We start from the raw sequence: 27,788 nt of genomic DNA on the forward strand, positions 1-27,788 counted from the left end.
GCATTAGATCTGAAAGGAACCGTGTCCATCTTTCCCCAGGGGTTTGGAAAACACTGTGAAACACTGTGTGTCTGTGTGAGAGGTGTGCTTCTCTGTGGTACCAGTCTCGCAAAGAATGTGCTTGGAACACCTTATTTTGACCAAGTGGGGCAGAACAAAGGCCACCAGCATGAGGTTGAGGATTTAAGAGGAAAGCCTCGAATTCAGAGTCCTAACACGAGACAAGCACAGTTTGTTTTCTAGCACTGACGTGTGTCATGGGGAAAATGATGTGCTCTTATTACATAACTTTTTCATGATGAACCCAAGTACCTCAAAATTGTTGGGTTTCTGGAAGCTGTTTTGCTAGATTTGATTAAAGATATTATTAAAGATTAAAGATTCAATCAACTCCTCAGATAAACTGCTTAGAGGTGGGTGATATTGAAATTTTGAACCCTGTTATTTATATACATTGCTTAACTAAGTCAGTGATACACATCACCAAATTGTAATTAGGCTTGTCACTACACCAAATTGTTAAAAATGTAACAAAACCTCACAGGTTTCATCAAGTATAAACAGCATACTATATTGCAAATCTCAACTTGATTGTTATATCGTTGAAAGAATGTTTTCTTGAATGAACATTTTCGCTAGTGATATTTTAATATAGTATGTCCTACTTTGCCTGCATATAGACAGCATACAAAGATTAAGGTATATACAATCTCAGCTAATCTCAATCTATATCTATATATCATATTTAAACTGCTTGATTGCTTGCATTGTCACAAAATTTGAACTATTATCACCCTGCTCTAATCTGCTAAATGTGACAATAAGGCAAGATGATATTAAGATATTATAAACATTAACATGACTTTCTGTAAAGCTACTTGAAACAATGTGTATTGTGAAAAGCTATACAAATAAATCTGACTTAACTTGATTTGTAAGTAATGTGATGCGTGTACCAGACAGGTCAACATTTTTTTTCCCTAAAAGGATATAGTATTCGGAGCAGCATGGATTTGTGTTTAAGAATGTTATCTGAGTAGTTAAATTGCTGGTGTATTGTGTTGTTGTATAACTTTATATGTGGCAAATGCATGTGAGCGCAGGGTAGAGTACAGGCCGACTGGGGGTCAAATGTCTCACCTGGGATGCTGTTGCAAAACCAGTGGAACTTTAACCTCTGCAGGTCCCCTAGGGAAAGTTCAAACCGTTTTAGTGTGTAAAAGGCAGAAAAACAGCCAATAGTTACACGGAAGACTCAATTATTATTGTTGCTTGTGAAATATCTTATGCATCTTACTCTCTTTTAAGAGACTCATATGGCCAAGTGCTGTTGAGACCATCAAAGTAAAGAAGCCTTTGCATTCTATTAAATATGCACATATAGAGTTGTTGGTCCCAAATACCAGTGTACAACAATTATGAAGTGACTAATGCAAATAGTCTAGTCACATCAGTTCTTGGAATTTAACGCATCTGTCTTAAGGACACCTCACGCTAGACAGTCAGACGTTTAACCTTCTAACCTAGTCTAGGTACAAGGCAAAAAACAGCCTGTGAATAAGAAACAAAGTAATACGTTGTATTGCTTACTGAATGTCACGCATGGAATGTGAAACTCCTACTTGATTTGCATGCAGAATATTGTAAGGTGCTTTCCTTCTGCTTACATGCAGCAGCATGAAGGAATACCAGAGCGTCTGTTCGTCCTGATCATGATTCTCAGCCAATCAACACTTGGATCCCCTGGGAATGATCTCAGCATGTCTCCTGCCATAAATACACTCTCCACTCCCACAGACAACCCACTGACCATCTCAAAAGACCATGAAGGTGTGAAAGCAATTCATCCATCCATCCATCCATCCATCCATAGTTAGTATCCATCCATTCATTCATCCATCCATCCATCCATCCATCCATCCATCCATCCATCCATCCATCCATCCATCCATCCATCCATCCATCCATCCATCCATCCATCCATCCATCCATCCATCCATCTATCTGTCCATCTGTCCATCCGTCTACCTACAATGGCATTATATATAAGTCTTTTTTATTTTATTTGGCTTATAAGGTATTGTTTGGTTTGTGATGACATATTTGCCCAAAAAGATTTCATATGTTATAGTGGAGGTAATATGAATCCTTCTGCCACAGAAGAACATCATGCCTTAAGATTCAGCATTTCATAATCTTGCGTGTTAACAGCAGTCTGGTGTTATTTTTCGTGAATCATCATCTGAAATCTAATTTTGCAGATCTCAGATGCCCACAGAGAGAGAACCGAGAAAAAAAATAAAAAATAAAAAAAATCATCAGCAGAGCTGCTTGAGGCTCATTTTTCTTGGAAGGCATTCAGGTTTGGAAGATTAGTTTCTGAAACACACAGCTCCTTGGTCACATTCCATAACAAGAGAATAGTTGCTTAAAAGATGCTGGAAAAATGCTAGAAACTGTGCTTACCTCACTTCTTTACAGTGTATTAATGCTGCATGTTGCATACTTGTGTATTTTTCTGAATTATGTTTGGAGCCTGTCATGACTGTGGAATAATCATAGTTTAGATCTGCTTGGCTTGGCAATGCTGAATCCTATACAGGAAACTAAATCCAGTAAACAACACTGGATATTACCTCAAGGGTAGGTATTGTTAAAAGTGAGTGTTTTCAAAACACAACCCGGATGTTCATCTCTTCCTTATGACGTTGGTTTAATCCAACAACAGAGGCCTTGGAGTGCAGTTAGCCCAACGTCTGCACAGGTGAACCATTCTTGCTATTGTCTCGGCAAATGCATCTAAAATATAAAATGAGGGCAGCTGGGCCCGTTGTTTTCCTTCTTTAGTCCATCAACAGTTGGATTAACAGTAGGATCATGTCATATCTTCAGCTCAATTCTCGCATGTTTTAATTGTGTTCTGAATGAGGAGAATATTAAATGTTTTGATCTGGTTGCTGGGTGTGGAGGCCAATGAGAGCGGTCATGATATTCCCACCACAAGTGAGTACATGTTGATTTAGCAGGCATCTACTAAGCTGAGAAAATACAAGCTATTTTTGACCACATAAACCATTTAGTTTTTCCTGCCTCAGGAAACTCAGGAGTCATGAGTTCCAGACCTCATACTATTTAAGGAAATTTTACCCCTGTGACGTGGGGTAAAGTTGACAAAAATGCTTCTAAACAATGGTGCTAAAGGCTAAAGCCACCAACGCAATGACAAGGACATCGTGTTATCTCTCATACTGTACCTACACAAAGACATTCATTTAAACCAGAACAATTATATAACAGGCAAAATAATACATTTTTCCTAATAAATAACTCTCTGACTGAAACGATCACTGTTGAGAAATCGCTGATTTTTTGGAGAACTTCAAGGATTTCTTCACCCAAAAATGCTAATTTTGTCATCAAACCAGTATGACTTACTTTCTATAGTGAAACAGAAGTGCTGTCCACTTTTGGTTATGCAGTTACAATGAATGAGGGCTAAAGCATCAAAAAAGATGTAAAAGCACCATAAATTTGTCATACAAGTAATCCATATGACTCATGCAACTCTATGCATTTCAAGTCTTCCAAGTCATTCAGTTTGTGTGAGAAATAAGCCAAAATGTAGGCTGTAAGTCACTGATAATCTTCCCCTCTAGCAACCTGTTAACCAGATCATTGAGTCAGTGAGTTGAACTTGAGAACTGAAGGAGTTCACTTTTTTTTTCACTCACTTTTTAATTATATACAAAAAAGAGGCCAATATATTCTTCAGAAAGTCTCCATTTGCGTGCCACAGTATTTATTTTTTATTTATTTTTTTATCAACATGAGTCTTTTAATGTGTTACTCCTGAGGGCAAGGCCTGCGCACATTTCTAAAGGACCAAGTAAATCTTCCAAGATCTGTTTTTCTTAGTCTGGAAAGTGGGGGAAAAATCATTCACACACAAAGAGAGGATTAGAAACTAGTTCTATCGTATTCACTATAAAGAGGCACAACCTTGTCTACACATCTAAGACATTTAGAGTAGAACATGCTAATCAGACATTGAGACAGTTATGTAACCCACCGTCTTTTCGCTCCACGTCTAAAGCAATAAAGAAGGCATTAGTGTAATGGACACAATTAAGCCTACCTTGGCAAGGTACACGCTTCAACTCAGCCCGAGCTTAACCTGCTGTCTGTGTGCTCATGTCGCTCACTTTCCTAGTTATGAAATCTCAAAATATTTACCATAGACCTCCCTGTACTGTACTGTATTTTAATAGAACTGTACAGACGCCTTCAAAAGATGTGTTAAAGTTTTATGATTGATACCTCACTGACAAATTTGAGAATTTGTCAATCAAGAAGTGTCAGTTTGATCAGAATCAATTTGATTCTACATAAAATAATAACTAAATGTTTGCTAATTTCATTAATGAAAGCTTTTAAAAAATGTTATGAGATTGTTATCCGGTTCGAGATCTGCCTAAGCCTATCAGTTTCTCTTCCTGTTTACACCTTCAGGGGAAGAAATGCCTCTAACAGACCAGCGGTGGGAAATTTACAGCATTCCATATGTGAACTTCTGCAATATTAATCATTTAAGCCTGAAATGGTGCAGACCCGGTTGAGCTTGGCACAATGAAGATAAATTAACAAGAAAAGCCCTCGCAATAAGCTGATTTAAGTGCTTCAATGCAAACACAACATCCAGCTTGTTTTTGCTTTTGTTTTGAAGACTCAAGCACCGTTAAAGATTAAATATGGGAATTCACGGTGAAATAATAAACGTGAAGAGCGAGACTAATTGCATGGTGCTTACACGGCAATGCAGGATGGAGCTGAGCCGGTATGGCTCCCTGTACATTTTTGTGTTTGTTTCGTCATATAATTTTACATGGTAATTACTACCCATCTGTCACATATACTCAACAAACAGCATTTTTCAACAGACTGAGGAGGAACACAGTGTTCTCTAGAGACTTTTACAACTCTCCTGTGGTTTGGGAAAGGCAGCACTTCACACGAGTATGCCAGAGATTATTAGTGTGCTGCAACCCTCAGCCACACAAACACAACACCACTATCCTATAAAACACATGCAAGACTCTTGGGCCAGGGCTTTGCACACAAATGACATGCACATTGGTGTATTTACTTTTTTATATAACATTCATTCCATTGTTTATTGACTGCAGATGGGGAGATGTCCTAGTTTACTAACGGTTCAACACACGCCTTTCCTGTATGCATGGCAAATATAGTCATATCTCATCAACACAGAAGATGAAAACAGTTAAACTGCAAGCTGTGAGACTCAACTACAAGGAGGACACTAAACAATAATCCAAGCATTAGATTTGTGTGTGAGAGACATTTTTATGGGAAATGCCAGAGGGCAGATTTGGGGTATTGAAGAAAGGACTGTGCAATGGCCAACTCCACTCAGCCAGTGAATAAGGCTTTCAGGTTTAATGAATGTTCCGGGTGAAGGATGAACCTCTCTTTTAAAAAAAAATTAAACTGCAACCCATACAAACAAAATTTAAACAAAAAAATAAATAATCTAATGGTTGAAGGAAATAACACGATGTCTAAAGCACTCATTTGATGCCTGTTTGACATGAAGAAACGTCCAGACATTTTAGTTACACATTAGCTCACTGTTTGATTATTGTTTGATGGATTTAGTAGACTACTTTAATTTTAGTGAAACATCAACTTCAACTGAATTCAGAAAGCCGCTGGCAGAACACCTGGACATAATAAAATTACAGCCTCACTTCTTCCCAGACTTTTTAAACTTGAGCAATAACATGAGTAATGACATATAAGAAAAAACAAAACAAAAAAAAACAAAGAAATATTACCATGCCTGACATAAATGGCATTTTCAGAGGCATTTTTGGTCTTTATTTAGTTTTTATTATGGCGGTAAATTTAAAGCTAAATTATGATTAAAGTTAAATAAAATCTTAATTCTTGTAATTGTATTATATTAAAAATCGACGCTGAAAAAGTAGTGAGAATGGTGTAAAAGGGTTTGGACAGGAATAATCAAACCATAAATTAATGTTAGATGTCCCCCACTTATAAAACATAAGTGTGCCAACTGCCAAGTATCTATATTCCTCCTAAAGCAGGGTGCACACTGTATGATTTTGGCCGTGATCTGGACATCTGAGACAAATGTTGAGAATCCTCTGATCCTAGGCCAAAATCTGAAGTCTTTGTTTAACATGTTCACCAACGACAGTCGAATAATGACCGTTGCGATCAAATTTGACCTCAGATGAAATTCTGGCAGTGTCAGAAGATTTGACACACAGTCCTGCAGTGTGGCTTCTCCCACGACAACCGCCAAATGCATAACATTAGGGAGACAACAACAAACCATCACTTGCGCCACACACATCGTCTTTTATTCCGTTTTTCTTTTCAAGACAAGCCATGATCAAAATTACTGCTAGAGATTGTTTGTGTTTGCAAGCCACCATTTCAATCCTGCATGTAATGCATGCTCGAGTCACGGATTGATGATGTAAAACTCCAGATGAGTCTTGCATGTGTCTGTTTCTAACGCGTCTTGACTGCAGTCTGACATCAATGACAACAGATCCAACAGTGTGGCATGGCTTACAGTGGGGATCATGTTCATACAGTCTGACAAGCAACATTCATAAAGGACTATTATAAATCATACAGTGTGTACCAGGCTTAATTCATTTAACCTCCAGAGAGCTGCTGTTCATGTTATTTCAGTCATACCCACACTATGAAAAAGATTATGGTCTGACTTCACTTTGAACATGTAGATATAAAAGTGTAATTAAAGTTTTAAGAGTATAAATACACACTTTGGCACTTCTACCACAGCTTGGAAAGGATGTTTAAATACAACAGATTTAAATTTTTACTTTATGGTCGTAAGGTTTACAGCAAAACGTTACTAGCGGTGATTTTTCAGCTGAATACCACATGTATTTTGTGGTTTTTAAGTTTTTATTTGATTTTTAATGTGTGCGCTGAATCAAATGGCAACAGAAAACATGTTAATCTGCAAATTTCTTTAGGATGATAAAGTTTAAAGCAAAATACAGTGAGCTTGTTGAAGCGTTGTGATCCAAGTGCAAAGCTCCACCCCACGCGCGTTATGCCAGGCCGTCCACAGCCAAGATCATTAGATAGGAACTTCTGACCCTGTACAACTAATGTGTTTTCAAGCAGTTGACCTGTTTGGCACTCTTGCCTGTTTAGACATTCTGATCTCTTGGATTTAATGAGGTAGTGTTATTTACACAATCAAAGATTTATCTCTCTGTCAAAAAAAAAACAAAAAAAAACTGATGCAGCAGTAATGCCTAATTGTTAACCACATTTGTTTAGTTTTTACACTAGTTGGAGGGGCTCCAGTGCTGGCGCACTAAATATGCTGAACACTTCCAATTTAAACTAGCATTTTGGCAGCCAACACTGAAGTAATGCATTCAGATAAAATTAGAAAATAAACAAGGCTTGCACCTACTGAGGATTCACGCTCTCCATTTGGACGAAGATAAATTTAAGCTTTCTCTATGCTAGACACGCAGAGAGAGATTTTACACTGGGGAGCACAATTGGTTCTTGTTAAAAAGTTAGTATTGAGTGCAAATGTGACCACAAAGTTCCAGCGTAAATCACCAGCTAGGTCGCAGGGGAGGGGTGGAATGCTGATAAGACAGGGCAAACTGTGGATAGAGGGCCTAAATCCAATTGTAGTTCATAAAGAGTTGTGGTTGTAATGCACAAGTGTTTCTGCTAGACTGCAGGTGGGAAACACATTACAGATCATCTATCATCTACTAAACCAGGGGTTTTCAAAGTCTTTGACTCTGTTGGGCTCCCTCCTGATCCCCACAAGATTTAATGGTGGAAAAAAATAAATATTTTTTTACTCATCCTCATGTCATTCCAAACCTGTATGAAAAGAGGATATTTAAATTTGTTATGTTTGTTTATAACGCATAACACATAGTAAAGTGTTACCAAAATAACTTAAGTCTTTCTGCTTCAAAATTTCACATAGTTACTTTGTAATTACTTGCGAAATTTACGAGCGATTCCTGAGTAAAAAAAAATATTTCTTCATATTCTTTCCCCAGTGTATGTTTATTGCATTGGTGTTCTGCTGAAAACATTTCACAAAACTCTCTTTTAATGTGAGCTAAAATAAACCTGATTCGTGGTGCTATGTGCATTCCAGCTCAGTCAGAGTTCTTTGCACAAGGGCCAGTCAGTGCACATGAGAGCACATGACATTAGGGAGGAGGTGTAAACACACGCATGCAGCACAGGATTAGAGTATCAGCCCTCGCTCTTTCTACCCACCACTGAATCTCTGGGCAATTTTGTGAAAGAGAAGGTGAAAAACACGCATAGTCTGCCTATCATCAGCTACGTCAGCACAGACTCCAAAGGCAATAACAAACTCAAACGCTGCATTGATTCATCAGCGGTGCGAAACGACAGCTGCATGCAGATTTATGCATGTGAGCGGGCTCGTGCGGTACATTCTGTCCTAGTTGGACGGCCGCCCGCACTCCCTCTTTAAATCCGCTTTGTGTCCAAGGAACCCTATCACACGGATCATGTGCGGAGAACTCCCACTGTTTTGAATGACTGATAAAGTTCAGGCCGCTACTAAACCAAGCAAATGAAATGAGCTTAATCATATCAATAAATTCCCAGAAACGCATGGACAAAAGTCCCTCAATCCATCACTCTTTAAACACTGTCCCAAGGACTGTTTCCATTGGCAATTGGTGGAATATTTGTCAAAGAGGGGCAGATTTTGTTTGCCTTGTTCCTTTCCCCTTGAGAGAGAGAGGAAGTGTGTATTGACTTTTTTAAAGTGCAGTCCAAAACATTTAGCTGACTTTGTCTCCGTTACCTCCACCTCAGAGCTTTGATTTCAGTGTTGGAAGCAGAAAATAGCTGTTATATTGTATGTTTAGTGGGTCACAATCCTTTCAAAGCTTAAGTGAGACATTGGCCTTTGTAATGTACACAAGATGTCACAAAGAATAAGCACCATAAAAGCAGAACGAAAGTGTGACAGCCTTATGCAAGCCTCGGAAATGAAACAGAAAGGACAAGGAAAGGTTTCCTTTGAGGAAAATGGCTGCAGGGCAAAGAGCCCACAAAGAAAACAGGCCAGACAAAACAACCTGCCCTGTAAAATACATTTGTTACAATGGAGCGGCTGGCAGAACTGTAGTATCCCGGTCACAAGCAGCTTCCTCGCTTTCATTTACCGTCCAAGAACAAACACTGGAGACGTTTGTTTCCAAGGACTGGAGTAGTTGTGGAAATGTGTTTGGGGTTAATGTGTTTGGGCATGATCATCAAATTACATTTGGCAAAAAAAAAAAAAGAAAAAAAAAAAGAAGGTTAATCTGAATTCAAATCTGGACTGGACTACAATAAAACACAGATTAAGCATTTTAGCATGTTTGGCACTCGGCAAGACAAGATGGCAATGAATGAATGGAATTCTATAACGGCCACAAAAATACAGTCATTTCAAACCAACAGTCCAGTGGTTGCTGTTCCTCATTATGCACAGAACCATTCGGCCTTGAATGGCCATTCGGTTTTGTAATGGATTACTGCGGACTCAATGATATGGAAATAAAACGAACAATATATGGACTTCCACAATAATGTTTTTATGTGGAGACTTTTCACAGCAAATAAGTCATTTGACTAATTAACTGCATATCATAAATAATTCGTTGACCAGAGGAAGACTGGTCCCCCAACTGAGCCTGGTTTCTCCCAAGGTTTTTTCTCCATTTTGTAACCTGGTGGAGTTTGGGTTCCTTGCCACTGTCGCCTCTGGCTTGCTTAAGACACACTGTGCAATTTTGGCCACGATTTGGCCGTCTGAGACAAATTGTGCAAATCCTAAAAGATTCCTCTGATCCTAGGCTAAAAATCTGAAGTATCTGATCCTTAGTTTGACATGTTCACCGACAGCCGATTAATGACGTTGCGATCAAATTTGACCTCTGACGAAATTCTGGCAGTGTTAGAAGATTTGGCTCACAGTCCTGCAGTGTGACTTCCACGACGACCGTCAAACTGTCTTCTTTTTTCAAGACAAGCCATGACCAAAATACACGTTAGAGATTTCTTTGTAGCCACCATTTCAATCCCGCGTGTAACACAGTTCACATCACCGAACGTGTCATTGATTGATGATGTATTAACTCCGGACAAGTTTTCTTGCGTGCATCCGTTTTTAATGCGTCTTGACTATCGTACAGTCTGACATTAATAAAAACTGAGATCTTACAGTGTGACATGGCTTACAGCAAGAATCCTGTTTGTACAGTCTGACAAGGAACAATCGTAAAGGACTATAATAAATCGCAGTGTGCACCTGGCTTTAGTTGGGGAAACTTAATATTCAACAATATTATTGATCTGACTGTACTGACGCTGTTGTATAAGAACTGAACTGAGCTGGATGATGACATTATTTTTGCAGAACTGCTTTATAAATAAAATGAACTAATTCAATAATTGATGATCTTCGCAGTGGAACCGAATCAACACTGAACTGACTTCAGCTGAACAACAGCCGGAATGCATCATTTATCTGTTATCACTGTAAAGCTGCTTTGAAACAATCTGTATAAAGTGATATATACTGTACATAAAGGTGACTTTACTGAAATATCTAACCTATAGTTCTCTCAGCTCTGAGGGTTTTCATATTTCTGACTGTGACATCATCCTACTTATTGTCTGTTAACTCTCTCTCTCTCTGTGTGTGTGTGTTTGTGTAAAATTACAGCAATTTATGCTTCCGTCTGGTCTGCAAATGTGACCTGAAATGACAATTAAAACCTCTGTGAGAATGTAAATCATGTCCTGACTCCAATACTACCGTTGTCAAATTGAAATAAGATGAAGCAGATATAGAACAGGCTACATAATCGAAAGGGAAATCAGAGGTTCCCTTCAGTCTTTAACATCCACGTCTGGTTATGATCTAATCTTTTCAGCATTTCCTTCTGCAAAAAAGCAGTATATACTATCAGCACCATTATAACGCTAAAATAAACATCAGCACAAAGGGTTGGCAGAACGGCGCTAAAAGTGTGATGTTTACTGAGTTCTTTGAGTGTGTGATTTTACAACTACAAACCTATAATGTGGTTATGCAGAAGGGCATCTATATGTTTCTAATTTGATTTTAAAGCTCATTATCCTCGCAAGATTAAACTAAAAATGTTTACCAGCCATCTTAGGTGGTCCATAGGATTTATTGAAACCAAGTGCATTTGCAATCAAACTAGATTCAAGAGGCTGCCACAATTTTGGGCTTACTGTGGTCTATATATGGGTAAAATACCTTTCCCATGAATTGATTACACAAATCTGGATCCCCGAATGTTACATAACAGGACAATTTTGTTGTTGAAAGCCTTATGCATAAGCCAGCATGAACACACAATATGATATCCGTAAACAGAAACCTGAGCAGTCTTCCATTTATTGACTCAGGCTGCTTCTCACAGGACCACTCGGCAGTATTTCTGACAAAAACAAACAGTATTCTGGACCTTATGGTTAATCCAGTTCACCCCCAGATAATGCAACCGAGCAGCTTGTAGAAATGTGGTCAAGCATTCAAAAGCTTATTGGATGTGAAAGTCAGCAGCACAAGTAAATCGGTGGAGAAATCCAGAGCTCAATCTGGATATGCAAATACAAGGTCTCTCTAGGCCAATGAGGAACAGGAAGAGAGCACATGGCTAGGCGGTGGATTACATAACAGTTAAAGCAGACAAGGGCGCTGTCTAGGGCCAGCAGATGCTCTACGAGCTCCAAACGGCAAACAATTCACACCAGTGTTGCTGGAACCACCTGTCCTCATGATTCCTACACCATCCTGAACTCTTGTTTGTTCACGTAGGAAAAACAATTAATGAGAGCTAAAATATAGAGTTCAGTACAAACAATTTCAATTATTTGCATCAGAAACAAACATTTCCATAATCTAAAATGAATAAACAGACATTCACCTTGGAGTAATATAAAATCAAAACGTCCACTTTATGAGCATTTTAGTCTGGTTGAAACGTCAGCATGTACAGTAAATGCAAGATTCCTCACAATGGTGTGGAATTAAGGGAATATAATGTACTATCATACTGTTCATCAACATCTCAGACTGGGGGAAGTCATCAAGCCAGAGCCTGTGAGTGGGAGGTAAACACAATAGCTGGCACGCAATGCTTGTCTGTGTGGTCTATCGTTCAACAAGGTCAAGCTTTGTGCGTGACTTTTCCAATGGCTGTAAATGTTTGGAGCTATTCTCTTGCAAATGAAACCTCATACAGATGCCTTCCATGCGGAACAGTGGGACAATACCAGCATTTTCCCACTGGAAAATATACAGAGAACGTCACATGCTGTTCCTGAACAATAAATAGCTCTGTTTTAAATTGAAATGTACCGTCATTTTTTTATTTAGTTTCATTTTTACTTTTCCAAGTCAAGTTCTAAATGGACAGTATTTAAAAATAATTATAATAAAAAATATGAGCAGCAAATCAGCATATTAGAATGATTTCTGAAGGATCATGTGACACTGTAGACTGGAGTAATGATGCTGAAAATGTAACTTTGCCATCACAGGAATATATTAATTTTTTCAATAGATTCAAATACAAAACAGTTATTATAAATTGTTTCACAGTGTTGCTGTTGATCAAATAAATGCAGCCATAAGCATTCAGTAAGAGACATTGTTTAAAAACATTACCAAATCTTATCAACTCGAAATAGCTCAATTATTTAACATAAGATAAAGCCATTTGTGTTGCAGCTAGCTAACACTGGTCATGCACTGTTGGGCGGAAAAAACAAAACAAAAAACAAAACCAATCCATAAAGCTATAAACATCAATTTTAGGTCTCAGTCTTCATGCTAAACTGTGTCCAGCAGCAGCCACTCTTCACACAACTGTCACAAGTGACTTACTTTCAACTGTAATTGGGCAGCTGTGGTGGGGCAGGTTAACACTAAGGAAAGAGCTGTAATAAAGAAGGGTGACACCTTGAAGAACACAAGCCTGCCAGGATTTCCTTTGCAAATGTTTATGTGGCTACCCACTGACCAGATGAAATGACCCAAGTCCAGACATCTCATGGCATTTGCAGAAGGCATGAGGAGGAAACACAACGCCTTTGATCACTGAGCTGTTTTGCAATCATAGTCTTCTATGGACTTTATCTTGTGGATGTATGCAAAATGCTTTCAAATATTGGTTGGCTTCATAACTCTTTTCATTAGATGGATTATATCTGTGGTACGCAGAGATGAAGATCTACAGCCTGCTGGTGCACAAATAGATCGACACCGAATCCCAGAGAAACATACTGAGAAATGAGAAGCGATTGCACTTTTGAGAATTGAATGCCTATTAAAGCTACAAGGATCATGTTGACTAAACTGATTACAAAAACTAATATGTAACAGTCCCAAGCAGTTCCCACAAGCTTTGTAAAATTCCTTTCAGCACTACTGATCTTTTGCAAGAAAAAAAAAAAAAAACCCTCAATTCCTTAGCAGTTAGCCATAGATTACAAAATGCGTTCATGTAAAAATTATGCAACTCTCTGGAAATTTCAGAGATAAAAACAAAAATCCATTATTGTTTCAACGGATCATACAACTCGCAATTCGGATCATATTATATTTGTTTTGGTAAAATGTTTAGCATTTTTCAGCAATTTTTTCAGCAAGAAAGATAAAACATTTTAGGTAAGTTTGCTTTCCATTTATTACATAAAGCACACTTTAAGTACCCTGATACCACAGCAAAAACTACTTGCCTAACTAATAAAGTTCAAACATTATTAAAGGCAAGAGACAATATGAACAAATACACTAATTACAAACATAGATAAATACAATATAATAGTTACAAATAAAGTAAGGTCTAACTGTAATATTAATTTCAGGTACAGAAATGTAATAATTCAACATATAACACTATAGTGTTCACTGTATAAATTTAATATAGATTCATCTATGTTAAAACTGTGTTTTGTTGCTTAACATTAATGACAGACAAAAGCAAGTATTTACAGGCTGCTGTCACTTTAAGATTTAATGTCCAATATAATGATACACATCCAATTTCTTTCTCAACTGTTTACTTTCACTTAAGACATAACTGACTGTGTTTACGAAAATATTCGCAGAGACGAGTATTTTGACATCATTTTGTGTGTATGTGTCCATTCAAGTGCAAGGAGATGCTTTCATTCTATGGTGGTTAAAATTGCCTGGTACGTACGGATCAACTACGATACGTTTAACGCCATCCATCCATCCATCCGAAAAATATCCATCTGTCTGTTTGTCTAGATCCTCATCACAGAGTTTTCTTTTATATTCACAGGAACTGCTTTGATATAAAAAGACTGTGGTACGTGCAGAATGTGAAACAGTTTTGTGTGCATGACACCAGAATGACAAAATCAAAAGGGCAAAATCTATTTGATTGGAGTGTACCCTGTGAACCCAGCGCAAATAACGTTTGTCATGCTTTCATATTTGTATTGGCAGTTGTAGAGTGCCTGGTAGACACTCTAGACGTACTGGTACAGTCACATGGTGTGGCTTTATACTGTAAGCCCTGCCTGTTCATATTGAGTCAAAAGACCATGAGACTTGTATTATTTATCAACAATGCCCTAACTTCAAGCCATCCATCATACCCTGAAGCATGGAAACACCAGGATCAAAATCCACTGTTGCACCTGGGTTACACTAAAACACACAAATATAACATATCTCCCTTCCATTAGCAGTGTTATAGTTCAGCATAATGAAGTAGCAGCTTAATTAGTGAGCTGGAAAGTTAGATAGCCGGAGAGCTTTGCAGAGGCTGTAGAGTGAGGTGTACTTGACCTTTGACCCAGACAGTGATAAGACAAATGTACGAAGTTACACCAGCCAGCTCTATATATATATATATATATATATATATATATATAGAGCTGGCTGGTGTAACTTCGTACATTTGTCTTATCACTGTCTGAGTCAAAGGTCAAGTACAAAGGTCGAGTACGAATCCCAGCAGAAAGGATCAGTTAATGTTGAAAGAGTGAGGTAAAGTTTAAATAGCAAAACATTTAATACGTCAACTGTTTTACAATAGAAATGTTAAACAACTGACCGTAACATCCATGATACAAACTACTCGCCTATCTTTTTCCAAATACAGCCGTTTTTAATTGAAAATTTGCAAGATTCATGTAATTCCTTACTGAGTGTGACGAGACAAGAAACATTTTACATTTTTGACATATGCATACAAATAAAAGTATATGTATGCATATTTAAATGAAAATGAATGCAAATATTATTTGCGAATAGTTCAAAGTGATTGAACAATGATTGATCAATGATTCCTTCATTGTTCTACTTCTATTTGCTTTCTAAAAAATTGAAAAGAAAGTTGAAAATTATGTGACCAACATCTATGTGACCAATATGTAACCAACATATTATAATATATATAATATGGGTAATTATAGTGGTTTTGCTCAAAATAAACATAAAAAAAACATTCTCACACTATTGGAAAGCACAGATGTGTAACTGACAGCGGGGGATGTTTTCATTTGTTTTTCTTATCAGTTTGATAGGGCAGTGGGAACTCACCAGTGATCGTAGTTCTCATTAAAGGTTCATGGGAGAGGTGAATCAACCAGTTATACATTATATTTCAAATGGCCTCATTACATCTGGAATATTGGTGTTAGCGCCATGTCGCCTCGAGCTGCGCACAGAAGGAGGTGTCTCCTACCGCCTCGGTGCCCGTTGTGTATTATTTCAGCTGCTAAGGACTCCGCTCAAAGCATACTACAGGTTACTATTGGATTAAGGAATTACATTTAATATTACATAACCCACATCTGTGTGGGCGCTCCATCTTTACTAGGACTTAAAGTCTTTTAAAACCATTTTACGGATTTTACACATAAGGTAAAGTTTATGCATGAAACGCTGACCATGCATTTTTCCCAGGACTTGCTGAGGCAGCCTACAGTTTGGTGTTAAATCCCAGGGGCCTTGTACCTCCTGTGACACACATCTGTGCTTAGCAGGAATGCCCTTTGCGGCCAGGACCTGACCCACTTCGCTCTGGGAGTGAGGCTGGGAAAAGCTCACTCAGCCTGGCTGGAGGTGAAGTGCAAGCAGCCTCAACTACCACAGTATGGCTTAGCCAGCACCACTCATCAACCAGGCCGCGCCTGATGAAATGTATTTTCATCATTCTCCAAGTTCAACAGATCCCCTGTTTGTTTATTTGCATACAACCAGAGTCACCATGGCAACTATGGTGTGAAGAGTCCTTACCAGAGGGTGAGACAGAGAGAGGGAAATAAAAAGTCATCAGTGAGTCATGCTGGCCATCCCAGAAACCTCTTCACTATAAAAGGTTGTATTGGGTGTACGGAGTGTTTACGTAAGACTAAAGACGGTCCCAAATTTGCTTAAAAAAAAATAAAAAAAATAATCTGATTCATTATTTGCATTGCTGTTTCTTAGTGAACAAAATGCATTGCTATGGACTGAAAAAACACAATAACACACTTATTATTTATTGTTTTTAGTTTTTGTAAATTCAATTAAAATTAACAGGAGACTGCCACCAGATTGACCAATTTATTTGCATATATATATATATATATATATATATATATATATATATATAGTTTGTTTTGTCTAAATATAGACTACACCAGGCTGTGAGACCACTCATAGCCTTGAGATTTTCCCTTAGTTTTTTTTTTTTTTAGTTTTTTTTTTACCACCAGGCTGAGTCAGGACCTAAAGTAAGACCTTTGAATGACTAGACCAGGACTTGGCAAGACTTGTACACAACAGTAAGGAACATCCAGTGACAGATTATATCAATTCCTGTTGGGAAGCACAGCTCTGCAGCTTCTTAACAGGGGCATGAACACACTATTCCCTATGGAGTCTGGAAGAACTGAAAGCACTCATATGCTGCCAGGGCTAAAGAAATGATCCGAGGCCGTAAAGGCAGCCATCTTTATGACACCATTGAAACAGGCACATTTGCTTTTCAGGTTGCTAGCTATTTGTTATTTTTATATCTTTTTCCCCCATGTGCACACCTATTATTACTGAAAACAATGACTGCGCATTCTTGCTGAAAGAGAGTGGTGGGCTATTGTCAAGAATAGCCAAAAATAGAAGGAATTTCAATGGTAAAATGTTGTATTTTATTTAGTCCAGTGCACCTGTGTGTAAAACAACAAACTATGTTTTTTAAAAGGACACAAAGCACCCAACACACGCACAAAAACAAATGACCAAAATAAAAATAAAAGACCAGTGGGTCCACACTGTACGATTTTGGCCACGATTTGGCCATCTGAGACAAATGTTGAGAATGTTAAAAGATTTCTCTCATCCAAATTCAGAAGTCTTTGATCGCTAGTTTGACATGTTTGCCGACAGTTGATTAATGACCGTTGCGATCAAATTTAACTTCCAATGAAATTCTGCCAGTGTTAGAAGATTTGACGCACAGTCCTGCAGTGTGGCTTCTCCAACGACAAATCAAAAACCAATAGGAGCGCAGAACCTTATGGCTCAATTAGCGAGACAACGAAAAAAAACACCACTTGCTCGACAAACACTGTCTTCGCTTTTTCCATTGTTCTTTTCAAGACAAGCCATTAGGGGTGGGCGATATACCGGTAGACACGATTAACCGGTATATATTTGTCAACCATCTATCGCGTGATCACGAAAGCTTATCGTTTGCATGGATTTTTAAGCATTGTGGTTTAAAAACAAGCGATTTGAAACCATTGAAGCGCAAAAGGCAGTAGAACAGAACACATTTCGTTATAAGCGTGCGCTGTCTGAGAGTCTGTTTCTGAGCGTTGTCTGAGAGACGCGCACATGCACAAATTGTTGCCACTTTATTGGCCTGGAACAGGTAAATACACACACACCTGCATGTGTCAAAATGCCTGTTTTCGCAAGTATCCTAGTAAATACAGTCATTTATGCCTTAAGTGAAGGTAAACAGTTGAGAAAAGAAACACACGTGTAACAGTATTGGATTCAGGCAGCTCTTAAAGTGACAGCAGCCTAATATTCCCGCTGTTTGACATTCATGTTAATCAAACAACAAAAGAGAGACAATCCCTCACTGCTTTTGACATAGAGGTAACTTTAATAAGAACAAATGTAATTTACACAGTTAAGACCACGCAGTGTTTTTTTTTTTTATATATATATATACATTTGATTGATTGCTTTATACAATATGTAGCATTTATTCAGCGCTTGAATTTTTTCAGGAAGGTCCATTTTAACTGTCTTCATAGTTTGTTTTTGTCCTTTTGCTTATAATTAGTTTGTGTTCTTATTTTATCACTGACTGTTTACATATCTTCAGTAAGCCTGAGTTTTTATTGTTATTTAGATAGGCTAGTATTAGTTTTTTTGTGATATTGACATTGGTGACAAGAAATATGAAATGTCTATGGTATATAATTTTTTTAATATAAATATTATAAAGCAAAGATGACTATATTGTGAAATGTGTCGTTATTGTAATATGAATTTACTCATATCGTGATATAAGATGTTGGTAATATCGCCCACAAACCATAATCAAAATTAACGCTAGATATTTTTTTTCTTTGCAAGCCACCATTTTGAACTCCTTAACTCCAGATAAACAGCATTTGACTGCTCGTGCGTGCAGTGTGAATGCTGTAACCTGTTAAAACGGGCACCAAAATAAATACTGCTCGCACATGTGGTGTGAAACAGGCCTTAGGCACCAGTCCAGTAAGACCATAATATATGTTTAGCTTACTGTGCATTGTGACAGTGCTATCTTGAAACAGCCTGTGAATTTCATCTGGTTATGAAGTGTGAACAGACATATCAGGTTTCTTTTTGCAGATTTGCCGTAGGTCTAGTCTGAGGGCTCAGGTTGCTGTCTCTTTCTGACAGGCAGGAACAACAAGTCAAGGGTAATGACATGAAAAAAAAAAAAAAATACTGTTTTGCAAAGTAGGCTACAATACGACAAAGCGGCAGACGAGACAGGAGTGGTGTCAGTGATGCAAACAAAAGAATACATGCAAACTCATGGAACATTTACTATAAACTCAGATACAGTACATGGATGGATGTCACGTACAGATGTTATACAACGCGTCCAATAAACCAATTTATAAACCTCATTTTCTGGCAGCATGATGTCTTGTTTATGGAAAATTTGGTTATATTGTCTTGGGTGACTCATTTGATCACTTTGATTGCTCTACTGCTGAAAAAGACCTCATGCTGGAATGAATAATAAAAAATCCTCAAATAAGCAATTTCCCTGAAGAGGGATTTGATTACACTCTTACCTGGAATGCATATTTCTCTTATCTTACATTTTTCATAGTCAAATTCCTGTCTGCTTGGTTGGTCAACGACATTGTCAGTAGGTCAGCATTTGTGTTTTTTAAGGGAGGCAGGTGGGAGTGATCAATTAAACATTCACTTCTCACGCTCAAAAATGTCCTACGTGTCTACTATTTGTCCACAATTAGACAGTATTTAAAAACACACTTAGAATAAAAAACTATTCTGCATTTCCTTTTAGCACAAAACTAAATTGCACTCAAAGGTTCTTTCAGCGAAGTTAGCCGTTTTGCTTATTATCAACTAATGTAATTTAAGTTGAAATGACTTAAACATCCAAGTTGATTGTACTTAAAAGGCACTTAAAACAATATATGTTGTTGTTTATAAAGCCTAGAGTTCACAAACACCTATTTTAGTGATGATATCTGTCAGGAAATAGGGACTTTTCCTGCAAGCCATTCCTTTAAAAAAAATTGCAGCACCTTCAACTAAACTGGGGACTTGTGATTAAGTGTATCATGGCTAGAGAGACACTCAAGAAAATCCTGTAGCATATAGCCTCGTCCTCCAAGCAGGAAGTCTTATCTAATGCTAATTAAAATCTGTGTCGCAGGAGGCTTGCATTTCCTGAGCGATAGCAAATGCTGCTACACATAGACACTCAAAGACATGTGCGGGCTGTTTAGAGCAAATGGAGTTTGACATGTTCACCCACCTGTGTAAGTGCCATGTTAAAGGTCTTGCAACACAATTTAAAGCAGTGACTGCAGATGTACCGACACAAGTCAAATAAGAGACAAGCGCTATTTTTTGCAACAAGTAATAGTTATATTACCATGACAATAGCTAATACGAGAATGAAACTGTTTGGACATTTGACAGATTTCAACATGATTTCATCAAGTAGATTTCCGTCATGTCATCGAAGCGTGGCTGTCTGTAGTCATGTATTTTGAGTCACCACACACAAAAAGAGATGCTGCTGTGTTACCAGGCAACTGATAACAACACTTACCTACACTGTATACACACAATGGTGTAGTGTTGGTGTACTGTACACCCAGGCAACCAGTTGCGTGGTGAGACAATATTGTCTTCTTGTATGAAGCACTTCCTTTTTATTTTCTTTGGCCAGTTGGTTTTTAGAGGAATTAAGCTCTTCATTATATCATTTCAGAATAAATTTACAACACTGAGGAGGTTAAAAAAAGAGCATGTTTATTGTTTTTGAAACTCCCCTGAAAAGCAGGGCAAACAAGATGAGGTAAAGAAGAATTAATGTGTGGGTGGTTTTGATCAGTAACTGATTGTGATTGAGAGTCTAAAAGCTTACGTAACTGTTATAATAACATGAGTGTTATTGTGCATGGAAACTATTTTAGATGGTTTTGTTGAACTTACACTACGTTCAAAAGTTTGTGGTCGAGACTTTATTTATTTATTAGTAATTAATAGTTTTTTTTTAAAACTATCACAGTTTTCAAAAATCAGTTGCACAACTGTTTTGAACATTGATAAAAACAATAAATGTTTCTTGAGCTGCAAATCAGCATATTATAATGATTTCTGAAGGATCATAAGACACTGAAAACTGGAGTAGGCTAACGATGCTAAAAATCACAGAAATTTTAAATTTAAATTTAAATTGAAATGATATTTCACAATATGACTGTTTTATTGTGTTTATCAAATAAATGTAGCATTGATGATCATAAGAAACTTCTTTCAAAAACTCTAAACTGGTACTGTTTATTTTTTTGTGCTTCTCAAACCGATGGAAACAAGTCCAATAATCTGTGAGTTTATATCAGTGTGTCTTATTTTAAACCTCACAATTACTTTTATTCTTTGGCAGAAACAGGCCTCCCTTACAAAGTGACTCCTGCCCAACTTAAAGTTAATTAATTATTTCAGTTGTTTATTTATTTCCATATTTATTTATTTTGGAGTCTGTAATCTTTAAGGCCTTATGCAAACTGCTAACCTTCAACATCTTAAATACATTATAACCATTATACAGTAAATCTATGCAAAATGAAATTCACTGTTTCAAGTGAAGTGTGCATTAAATTCTAAAAACTTAAAAAATAACTTTTTAAGCCATTAATATTGGCAAAGGCAGAGTTTAAAGTATTGGACACTGGTGGCAAGAAAGCTGGCACGTTTCATTTCAAAACGGAAATGGACCCTGTTACACATTGTCATGGCAGCTATGTAACATTAACATGACTGCAAACTGCAAATAAAGGGTGAGGATACATTATAATGTCCTTGAAAGGACAAAGTCATCCATTTGTCAATGGAGAGAGACATGACAACAAGAGTAAACACGTCAACTTTGGTTTGTGGACTTCATGTGTGAGATCAGAGATTAACCATTAATCAAAGGAGCCTGGAAGAACTCACGCCAGCACCTGTTATTCCTGTCTCTTAAGCTCAGAGCGTACAGATATACCTCAGGTAAAAAGGACACCGTTTTCAATTAACATGAGCCCACACCATGTGAGGCAATGCAACAAGGTCACCTGGCAGAATTCCTGGAGTAATTAATAACCAATCTATGACTTCCTGTGTAAACAACGATCAAACAGTTCTGCAAAGTAACATGACTCTGTTTTTCTAACCACATAAAATATGACTGTAATGTGACAGAACTGTGAATACCACACATCATGTGAGTTTGAGGAAATATTAACCATTTACAGGAAAACCGGGTACTTTCCTAAAAGAGAAAGCGTTAATCGACGCAATGTGTTTTTCAGGTTTTGGATGGTGCTGAAAGACAAAAAAAAAAAAAAATTGTCAGAATTTACTCACCTTCATGTCATTCAAATTGACTGACTTTCTTCTATAAAACACAAAAGGAGAATTTTTGTACTAAATATATTTGAGTTTATATACAATACTATACCAAGGAATGTTCATGCTGATTTCTTCCATAAAATGAAAGTGAATGTGACCAGGGGCTGCCAAACTCTAAAAAGGACCATAAACACACCATTAAAGTATAATTCACTATATTTCAACAAGTCTTCTAAAGTAATAGAAAAACGTGTAAGTCATAACTCTTAAAACTATAAGCTGTAGTCACCATTCACTTTCATAGTGTGGAAAAGAGCAGCTTGGACATCATTTTAAATTGCTCTTTTTGTGTTCTATGAAAAAAAAAAAAAAAAACTGATTTTGTTTTTTGGTGTACTATCCCTTTATGCAACATTAGTCCACATATTTTGTCACTTCTGGTAAAAAGGCTCACCAAACACAAAACAAGGTTTGATTTAAGGCTTATAACCAAACAGATGTTTCTAATGTACAAAGGCCAGAGGATGCATTGGATAAACAGCACCACGATTTCTAAATTCTGAGTTTTTTCATGCGCTCATTTCTTTCCATATACAGCGTATGATGTGGGTGGACAACACTAACAACATTGGCTATAAACATCCTAACGAATGTAGACATGTGGCGTCACTGCGTTGCGTAGCTCACAACAGATTGAAATGAGATAAGCTGTCCACAATTAGCCTGCCATAAGCCAACGCCGCCCACCACCCCACCAACTCCACATTAAGTGTTCATGCCCTGAGATCTAAAAAGGATACAGACCATGGGTGGGGAAAAGTCTCACTTAGCCCAGGAAGAACATAAATAAAGATGCCTTTATTATCCTAAAACTGACAACAGAAATCTGTCAATTAAAACAGGTGCAAAGTCTGTGGAAGATTTCAAGGTCTGGTTTCTTTGAAAGCGGCAGGAATTCAGGTCAGCGTTCAATGCATCTTGACAGGGTAGCCTAACACGAATAAGAGTTTCCTAAATGGCGCGATTATGTCGGATGATTTTTTTCTTTCTTTGTAGGCAAGGGGGCAGTTTCCATGGTAATGCAAAGTAACTGTAAACACAGACAGGGGAAGTGAAGCAGGAAGTGGCTGGCCCTGATGACGCACACGCTGTCTTTCGAGAGGACGGGCATGCAAATTTGACACGTTTTTGCCATGTGCTTTTCATTGTATATTGTGGAAGTGCACAACACAACAAAATGAGGGATGGCACTACTGTAATGCAAATTATTATTATTATTATTTTTTGCTACTTGTACTAAACCTTACTCATTAACTATGAACATAACTTTAATACGTGTGTTTAAAATGGTATTTCTCATTTATCAAAAGCACATGTCTTTCAATGCGTTTCAAATAGGCCACTCCACCCTCAACTCAGTTTCCTCTGTCAAAACCACAGCAAAACTGAGTCTTGGGGAGAGAAAAAACATTTTGCATCAGCCGTTACCATCGCAGTCATTGGCTGTTATAGCAACACGAGTCACACAGATCGGCGAAGATTACTGGCTGCCCAAGATGTCATACCACCACTCCCCACACCCACATTACCACAGAAAACCAAAAGTAAAACATTATGTCATACTTCTGCATGAGATATTTTAGACGTTATTGCCTGATGTGTTTTCAGTGGGATGCTGGTACAGCAAATTCATTCATTTTTCACTCTGGCCACTCACAATGGCTCATTTAAATGGCCTTCCTGGGCAGGGCTCCCAGAGAATCCGGCTAAATAAACAGGTGAGGCGTATGATTTCTAAATTTGGTCAATATTTGGCACTTTTATCCATGAGTCACTTTCCTACATTTCCTTACTTAGTCCTCTCGGTTAATGGTCCTTAAATTTAGAGAAATGGCTACGTAAACAAAAATGTTTGTCAAAAAGGAAGACTGCTTGTTTTTTTCCAACAGTAACTATTATTAACTTCTTAAATATATATTTACTTTTTTTAATTCTACAATAATAATACAAATAATAAATCACAATAGGCCTATATGCTATATTTAGTTTAGTTTTCAACAATGTAATGTTTTATTCAATGCGTTACCTGCCATTTATTTGTATTTCTGAAATTTACTAGTAATTACTAGTGTATTGAAAGAAATGGTGTACAAACTATTTTTACTCAGATATTACTAGTAAATTTTACAATTACAAAGAAACGGCAGGTAACGCATTAAATAAAACATCACATTTTTAAGTTGAAAAACTTAAATAGTATTTTCTTGTAAAATATACTACAATAATTATTTTATTTACAATTTACAATTGTTATTTTTTATTTGATGTTTTTTACAATGTATCTGGTCTTTTTTAAATGCTTCATTTACCCTAATAATAATAATAATAATAATAACAACAACAACAATTATTATTATTGAGGCTTTTTACACATACATACAAACATGCATACACATAAACACACACAACAGCTAAATACCATACAATTCATAGTACATCTATGATTATTCTGTTGGTATAGTTCATATACTGTGCTCCCTCCAAGACTCTTTTCAGTTACAAAACAGTTGAAAACCAGTTGTATCTGGTTCTTCCCTGTTCCCTCTTGTACTCACAGGGGAAACCGAAATCAGCAAATCAAGTTGGGATGAGTCAGAGCTCTGCTACCAAGGTCTTTGTTTCCAAATGAGAAAAACATACATGCCGAAGAAATCGGCGATGCCTGTTTTTGTAGACAGGGAACCCCTCATTATATGTGGAAAGGGCCACGTCATGTCTTTTGCTTCTGGCTGTTGCTTGGCCCTCATCCTACATGATGGTTCATGGACCTCAAAATAAACAGAGAAAAAAAATAATAATAATAACCTCTGTAAAATTTTCCACGAGATGCAGCTGAACATAAAAATAGCACAAGCTATGATTAGACAAGTAAATTTATATTTATCAAACCTTTTTTTTCTGTTGTTTTTTTTACAAAAGCTTATAAACAAAAAGAGGGGGGTGGGGGTTGTGAACTCCGGCCTGCAAACAAATGTAGCTGTTGGTTTGGATAATATTTTTTTAAACATCAAACCTCCTAAAGTTTTGTCTTCTTAGCATTGCATTTCTTAGCATTCATTGAAAGTGTTAGGCAATCTCTTAACCAGGAAGTACCAGACATGTTGTTTTTAAAAGGGTTTATAGTATAATACAAAAGGTTTTTAGTCTGGTTTTCAGTCACAGATAAATCAAATGTTGTCACTGACGTCACACTTGGCAGCGCTAGAAACTTAAATGTATACTTTTGATTAGGAAAGGTGTCATAAATCAAGCTGTTAGTGAAACAATTTATGTGACAGTGAAAGCTGTGGCACAATGGACACTATAAATTTGTTGACAGAAAACATTCAAGCTATGACATATTCAATCTCTTAAAAGAAACAATGAAAATCTTGTTTGGGTCAGAAGTTTGCTCAGTAAGTAAAGCTTAATCCTCTTCACACACACACAAGTATAATTTAATGGATTCATTCCCGTATTTAAATGTGGTTGTCACTCCTGAAACTTTTCAGTGTGTATGTGGCCTATAGTTCTCCACAAGCTGCTGACCCTGACGGTGACCTGTGGTTTCACACCGAGCTCTCCTCTCTAATACAGACACTAATTCAGAGGATCACAAGAGATTACTTACACAGTAAGCCAGTTAAGGACCTCAATGAAAACCATTGGATCTTAGGGTCAAGTGTGGTTTTATTTAGAAGCTCAGTAGCTAGAGGTCAGACAACTAACATCTTGCAGACATATTAACCTTTCAGAAGCACTAACATCCTGATCTGTTGCACTGGCCTATTTTCAGATGTCTGGTTTCTGGGATTTTTCCTGTGTAAACACACTGCTAGTCATACGGTGCTCCATGACCTACATCTCATATGGAACTGGCATCCAGCTGGACGCACCCAGTCCTTGATGAATGAACACTTTTACCTCCTTCAAATTAGGCTCTTCAGAACTGCAATAGAGCTTCAGCTAAAATTAGAGCAGTAAATGAACACACACAGGGGGCGTTGATCCTCCTGCCAGAGTGTTTTCATCTGGTTTCACATGTGCTTTTGGTTATTTTGCTTGGGATGAAGGGAATGGATCGGGAAAAGCGCAAACAACAATATATTTTCTTCAGGTTTACAGGAAGTACACAAATATCCAGGAAACAATGACTCAAAGTTTGGGTCACACCAAAGTTAGAACATCAAACCAATGGCATCCTGAAGTCTGTAAACTCCAGGCACACGCTTAACTAGTGAAAACCTTTAGGTTTGTAGACTGATACAGTGTTAACTTATCTGGCTCTTAAATGTAAACCCATTAGGAAAGTACAGAAAGTACAACAAATCGAACCTATAAATTAGGGAATAAAAACAGTCCATGGAAAGAGTGTATGCTATGAATTACTCTAAATATGTTCCATCCCATTCAGCCTGAGCTGCCAGTTATTTTGAGTAAGAATTTCTTAGACTACCTTGAAGTTTAGTTTCCTACAGGCTTGCATGGCAAAAGCCTGTGATCGCCTGTGATATTAGGAAAAATGTGTTTATGGAGATCATGATTAAATAAACCATTTTGGTTATTAGGGATATAAAGGAAAGGACAGGGAAGTTTGCTTGGCAAAAAGTACAGACTGCTTTTTGGCTTGGAGAAGGCCAAACACTTGGCAAAAAGAAATGAGCCACTTCAGTTTTTTTTGGCTAGTCTTAACGCCAGATGCAAGTTCGAAGTACGGTCATTGGCATACGCCTGTGCTGAGAAAATTAACATACTGTCTTTTTCACTTTGTGTGAAGCTGTGAGTTATGCACATTAAGCAACAATCACAAGCCTGAGACTTCATTTGACCAATATTGAGCATTCCTCAAAGGTCATGTTGCTTATTAAACTATCGGTTAGGTTTAAACACCGCTGCAGTGCAAATCTGGTGACGCAAAAAGGCCCTCCTTCTACCTAGTACTAGATAGAAAATATTTAATAAACTGCGACCATACTTGTTTTGAAATTTAAGGAAGTAGTTTAAAGGTAGTTTAAAATCAAAGGTCAGAAATATGCTGTGATATGCTCTTAAACCGTATTAATTATAATGTAATTATAACAGTGCCCTTTAGCAGGGGTGTCCAAAGTCGGTCCTGGAGGGCCACTGTCCTGCAGAGTTTAACTCCATCTTGCCTCAACACCTGCCTGGAAGTTTCCAGTAGCCTTTGCCTATAGTGAGAACTTGATTAGCTGGTTCATGTATGTTTTATTGGGTTTGGAGCTAAGCTTTGCAGGACACAATGTCCCTAGAAGAGCAGGACTGGACAACCCTGTCCTAAAGAAAATGAACTAAACAGAACGGATATACTAACAGGGTGGAAATACAGAACAAAAGTTCGTCATTGATCAGTGACTTTACACAAAGGTGTCAAATGTTTTTAGTTTGGCATTACCATATATTTTGAAAATGTATCCAACAGAGTGGAATATTTCAGAGTGAGAGACACCAAACAATACCA

Source organism: Abramis brama (assembly GCF_963993115.1).
Source record: "Abramis brama genome assembly, chromosome: 13".
Classification (NCBI taxonomy): domain Eukaryota; kingdom Metazoa; phylum Chordata; class Actinopteri; order Cypriniformes; family Leuciscidae; genus Abramis; species Abramis brama.